The sequence below is a fragment of the Nicotiana tabacum genome, chromosome 24 (assembly GCF_000715075.1).
Source record: "Nicotiana tabacum cultivar K326 chromosome 24, ASM71507v2, whole genome shotgun sequence".
NCBI classification, from domain to species: domain Eukaryota; kingdom Viridiplantae; phylum Streptophyta; class Magnoliopsida; order Solanales; family Solanaceae; genus Nicotiana; species Nicotiana tabacum.
The window spans coordinates 18,754,044-18,760,974 of NC_134103.1; the positions used below are offsets into that span (position 1 = coordinate 18,754,044).

Consider the following 6,931-nt stretch of genomic DNA (forward strand, 5'->3'; position numbering starts at 1 on the left):
GCATCTCTATGCCTACATGTCAATGTTTATGAGAAGTCATGAATGACGTGATACCGTACATCATGAGGAAAAATGCATCTCTATGCATGTATGTCAAGTGTGCATGTCGAATACAATACAACATAGTGAATAACCATATACATATTCTCAGAGTATCAATCCACTCAGTCCTCACAATCACTCAATCCTCCCAATCCCTTGGTACTCGGCACTCGCACTCAATATGTACATGCGCTCACTGTGGGTGTGCAGACTCCGGTGGGGCTCCTTCACCCAAGCGCTATAATGATCCAATCATGGCATGAATCTGCATAAATAACTCACGTGCTGCACGGACAAGTCACATGCCATAGTATCAACATCAGGATCCACACGGACAAGTCACATGCTGCACGGACAGCTCACGTGCTATAGTATCAATAACCTCACAATTAGGTCATCGGCCTCACTCAGTCATCAATCTCTTCAGTCTCTTAGGATCACAACACTCATGCTTAGCGACCCAAATCAATTATATGAGATGTGATAATATACAATAACAGAGGCTGAGATATGATATGAAATAATGAATGCGACTGGGTACATAACTGCAATTAAGCAAATAGTACCAGCATATAGCCTAAATGTGATTTCTAGCATATATTACAACTCAAGTGCTTCAACACATAGAATACAGTAAAAATATTGAAATAAGATAGATACACAGTTCTACGGAATCGACTTAATCACAATTCACACGGTGCACGTCCACACGCTCGTCACCTAGCATGCGCACCACCTCAACATTAATTACATAACACGTAATTCGTAGTTTCATACCCTCAGCACCAAATTTAGAAGTGTTACTTTCCTCGAACAAGCCAAATCCAATATCGAGCAAGCCAAACGATGCTCCAAAAATGCCATCTCGCGTGTACCGACCTACGAATGGCTCGAAACTAGCCAAAACTAACTCAAATACATCAAATAAAGCCCAAGAAAATAATTCCAAATGATAAAGGTCGAATCTTTAATCAAAACCCCAAAATCAACTAAAATCCAATAACCCATTGAATTACGAGTCCAACCATACTAGTTTCACTCAAATCCGACTCCGAATCGACGTTCAAAACTCAAAATTTCACTCTAGGTAAAACCGCTAATTTTTCTTTAAAATTCACAATCCAATTACCAAAAATGAAGATAGATTCATGAAATATAACCAAAACCGAGTAGAGAATACTTACTCCAATCCATATGGTGAAAATCGCCTAAACAATTGCCCAAATCCGAGCTCCCCAACTCAAAATATGACCAAATGAACAAACTCTCGATATCAAATATTTTTGCCCGGCTGTTCTGCCTCATTTCATGTGCCAAACGATCCCAAAAACTTACTTTTGATGCCTCCAATGGATTCCTTGTGAAATTCCAGTCAAGTTAGGCTTTTGAATTACTCCATTTGATGTAACAAACCAATTCTCAACACAAACACATACTTGTATATTATAATGGCTGGACGGAATTACACTCAAGTAGGAAATACTATTAGAATGAACAACTATAATTAACTGGGAATTAAAGGAACAAGAAAAGGATAAACAGAAGGGGATGAGAAGTTTCAGACATTGGAAGAATAGAGATGATGAGCACAGACCTTGCCTAAGCATAATCACCATTCGCATGCCCTCTTCCTTACACAATCTGATAATTATAACAACTTTATTTCCTCTAGCGCAGTAACTCTTTAACACATGTACTTTCAACCTGGGTCCCAATGGTTGTCCAATAACCTTGTTTTGGGTTGTTTAATCATTTGACCCCAGTTAAAACCATTCTCAGGCCCAAGTGCCTCATTTTATTCGGCCATATTCACAACAATACCTCCGCCCTCAATAAGAACCTTGTCCTCAAGTTTCGGGTTAAGAATAGTGTTAGTAGCATACACTCCGCTAATTGCCTTTAGAATAAAAAGAGTTGATCTATCACAACTTTGGCAATGTGACATGATATGGTTGTCATTGTAGTATTGACAACCTTTGGCACAACATCACCACAAATCATGGATAATTCTCTCCAAACCATAAGGCAGCAAGTGAGGAGCTTTGCAAGGAGAGGGTCACACTTGACTTAAGCTTCATGGATAATTCTCTCTCAACCAGCATCAAGAGCATTGATTGCTTTAAGAAGAAGGGTGATCTTGGGGTGATGTAAAAGAACTCTTTGTCCACATAGGATCATGGCACCTATATATATTGATAAAAGGAGAGCAACCCTCGTGTACATATGACATATGACCACTCCCAAGAATAGATACATGTATTACGCTCATTTGGCAAAATTTCACACTTAATAGATATGTTTCAGTGGACTTATTCCCTCTCACTAATGCACAACATAGTTCTTTAGGAGAACAACAGTTTACAAAAGCCAAAGTTACTCCCAATTGCCGTTGACTAACAGCCTTTGACAAAGAAGACATCACTATTATGTAGAAATTTGATAATCTCAGAAGTCATACAATGAGCATCATTGGTGTATACCAGTTTTATCTCCTCAGCATAGTTTATATTCCCAGCTGCAGTGAAAAACCTAGTTCCAACAAGTCCAACGACATTAAAATGGGCATCACATCAAATTTGTAACATCAGCTCATTGAACGTGGATTTAGGTGGACCAAGTGCAAGCATGTCCCCAATTATAGCAACTCGTGTACTTATACAATCGACGTTTCGTAACAACTCAATGTCATCATTGGCCAAAAATAATTCACCAGAGGAATCAGTTACAAGAAGGAATACCACTATCTTCAGTGAACATGGAAGAAAAAGCTGGTTTGTGTCAGCATAAGAAGAGCTACCAGGTAAAGCAAATGCCAGAGGTGCTTGAGACCTCACACAAATCCAATCAACAATATAACATTGAGTAGAGCATGCTAAACGAGTAACTAACAGTGCCAAATCAGAGTGCAAATTGTAGAATTTCACAAGCCATGGTTATCCGGGATCCCACACTCTAGTCTTAGAGTTAGAATAAGCGATGAAGCAAATTTTCCCAGTACATCCCAGCAACAGTAGTGCCTCCACATTCTCTGTAGAACCTGTCTCTGTTAAGAGCACGAAATTTATTCCAGGATCCCATACACAAAGAGCCACTGTAGTTGCTTGAATGGTTACTAAAAAGAAATTAGCAGAATGAACAAATGAAAATTGACTCAAAATATGTTGATCAATGAATCCCCCAGTAGAACCATTCACATCTTCAAGAAGTACTTTAACAGAATGCCTTGTACTTAGAATGGCACCCTCTTTTTCCATAACAAAATTATCAAGATACTGATCTTCAAAAATTATAGGGTCCATAAAAAATTCAGCAAGATACATGCCGACAAAGGTTTCCAATTCAATTATCCATATAGGAGGGCTGCTATCAACAGAGGAGGCATCTATGTACCTCAATGACATATTGCGGTCCAGTTGTTCATGTGACACTATACAAATTTGTGTACCTCTTGAAGCTTGGCATACAGAGAATACCCCTCTATTTTTCAAGCTTTCATGTGTTGCGACATTCCGAAAACCATCAGGCACCAAGGACACAGATGATCGATCTAATAAGCAAGGAGAAAACTGTGCAATCTCGTCACATTCACCATCTAAATCCGTTTTGGTGATAAGTGGAACAAATCCATCAATATGTTTTAAAATCTACATATTTAACAGATAAAAGCACACATGGATCATCCTTAAAACCTTGCCATGTGTCAAGCCAATAGTCCATGGAATTAGAAAATGTGATAGTCCTTATTATTGATTCGGACGCATAGTAGAGATATGTGCAAGCCCTTGTATGACAGCCAAGACAAGTATCAAGCATACGACCAACGTCAAAAGTGTCACTAACAGGCACAACAAGTATTTGACTGATATGAAACTTATCACTTGGGACCAAGCAAGCAAAAGGATCTATAAACATAGTTGTAGAGTGACTGAGTTGTTCTCGTTGAGGACTTAGAGAAAACATCTGGGCTTTCCCAAAATTTTCAGTTTCCAAATCAGACTTCATCAGACAGATAAGTATTGTTGCATTCAAAATCTCCTTAGATTCAACAAACAAACCCCTAGAAAAAGCAAATGGCTCAATTTCACTAGGTACAAGATGATCATGTCCCGCAAGAGAAATGAGTAGTGCGTTATCGCTTGCAAATAGACAAGGCATGTCGGGTTCAGTACTCTGGAGAATTTCATCAAACACCTTGCCCTTAATTGGAGCGTTACTCTCCAAAACGAGATCTTCAGAGATATGGGTAGATTGTGTAATGAAAGCACGAACCTCATTTTGGTGAGAGCATTTATCGAACACCTGGATCTCATTTGAAGATGCATCTTTTGAATCATATTCCATAGCATCAGCAAGGACGTTAGAATCTGATCGCTCAGTAGTAAACCAGACCAGTGACAGATCGGCCAAACTCACCACCAGACCTGCCAAGCTCCGTTGTGGAAATCGTAATCACAATTTTGTCGTAAAATGCTTCTAATCCAGGAATTGTTTGGTCCGATGCAACAAAGTGAACCAAGTAAGAGCTTCACCATCAAGGTAGAAGTAAGGAAGAGATAGCCAATCTTTCTCGGAGAAGCCAAGGTAGGCAAAGTACTGGCCGGCCCAACAAATCCAACTCTCGAGGTTGCCGCTACCGTTGAATCGATCTAGTACCTCCATTGGAGTACGGTGAATGAAAGCACCAATGTAACAAATCAATTCTCAACACAAACACAGACTTGTATATTATAATGGCTGGACGGAATTACACTCAAGTAGGAAATACTATTAGAATGAACAACTACAATTAACTGGGATTTAACGGAACAAGAAAAGGATAAATAGAAGGGGATGAGAAGTTTCAGATATTAGAAGGATGAGGAGCAAAGACCTTGCCTAAGAATAATCACCATTCGCATGCCCTCTTTTGACAACTACATTTCCTCTAGCAGAGTAACTCTTTGACACGTCTACTTCAACCTGGGTCCCAATGGTAGTCCAATAACCTTGTTTTGGGTTGTTTAATCATTTGACCCCAGCTAAAACCATTCTCAGGCCCAAGTGCCTCATTTTGTTCGGCCATATTCACATCATTTGACCTTATTGTCACGACCCAAAATCCCACCACAGGCGTCGTGATGGCACCAAGTCTCTAAGACTAGGTAAGCCGATTTCTATTACATTCTAAAGCTATTTTAAAAAAAATTAAATAAGTAACCAAAACTAACAGCGGAATAAATATGAATATACAACCTCCCAAGACTAGTAGTACTGAGTCACGAACTCTAACTAAATACATGGAATGATCATGAGGAGCGAATATACAATACTATTTGATTACAAATTAACAGTACAATGAAATGAAAGGACTCCAAGGGACTGCGACGACCAAGCAGTTCTACCTTGAATCCTTACGATCCCGCTTTAACTCTGCTCAAGTCTGTTATCTTCAATACCTGGCTCTGCACAAAATGTGCACAAGTGTAGAGTGAGCACGCCACAGCGATGCCTAGTAAGTATCAAGACTAACCTCAATGGAGTAGAGACGAGGTACAGTCAAGACACTCACTAGTCTAATAACCTGTGCAATATAATATACAAAATAATAAAAAATAAATAATAATAAAGGCAGGATAAAACAACCAGTGATATGCAGAACAGACAACAAGAATACCATTAATATCACTCAACAATTAATAAATACAATTACACCCAATTAAATCAACCCCTTCAAATAAATGTTTTTCACATAGTTCTTCCAGATAACTCTCTTACAAATATAATTTTCACAAATAATTATTTTTCAAATATAATTCTTTCAATAAATCTTTTCAAATACAATTTTCTCAAATAAATATCTATCAAAATACAATTCTTTTATATAATACTTTTTAGTAAAAATCCTTCCAAATAAATATTTTGAATATAATTCTTTCAATTAAAAAAGTCACCATGTGACACCTCATTTCAGAATTATCAAAATACGGGTCTCAGCCCATTTTTATATTTTTTGTAAATACAGGTCTCAACCCATTTTCATATTTCCACGGCACCTCGTGCCCATAATTAAATCATCATATTTGCCCGGCACCTCATGCCCTTATTTCATATCACAACTGCACGGGCAATTCACGTGCCAAATATCATTATCATTTCATCACAACACCTTGTGCCCATATTTTATATCACAACTGCACGGACAATTCAAGTGCCAATATCCCCATTTCATATACCATTCACGGCACCTCGTGCCCACATTATATTTTATAAACCGCCTGGCAATAGCCACAGGCTCTCAATTTCAACATAAATCAGATTATTATCAATTTACTAACAACAAGACAAGTTGCACAAGGTATAAAAATAAACACAAGAAAATCACAACATCAAATGAAAATTATCAACACCACAACCCCACATCATCACATATCGTCCCTGACAATAGCCACCATTATCGCTCATATTGCCACCTTTATCGCTCCTATAGCCACCCTTATCGCTCCGCCCAAACAATATCAATAGCCACCCTTATCGCTCCTATTGCCACCCTTATCGCACCTATATCCACCCTTATCACTCCGCCCAGACAATACCAATAGCCAACAAACACAATAGTAAAATGCCACCCTTATAACCACATAATATCAACGGTGAAATGCCACCCTTATCTCCCCAAAATAACAACTTACACAACAGAACAATTTACACGGGAAGTTATCACAACAACATAACAAAAATTAATTCATATCACAATTTACCCAATGGCCACAATCAAATTTCAAAGCTACAACCAAGTTAATTAATTTCACAGCAAATAGCCAAATGCTCCACACAATGTGTACAACACCCAAAAATAATCAATAGAGATAGAAATTACTCAACATAAAGCAAAGTCTTCATAAAAGATCAA

General features: G+C 38.2%; 1 long non-coding RNA gene across 1 annotated transcript; it reads right to left on the reverse strand.

The window, feature by feature from the left end:
• Positions 1 to 533: 533 nt before the first annotated feature.
• On the reverse strand, positions 534 to 4,947 carry LOC142178541 (uncharacterized). The gene is made up of 2 exons (XR_012706739.1): positions 1,227 to 4,947; positions 534 to 938 (listed from the first exon to the last, which is right to left on the reverse strand). It is a non-coding gene; the product is annotated as an uncharacterized LOC142178541 (long non-coding RNA).
• Positions 4,948 to 6,931: the final 1,984 nt, after the last annotated feature.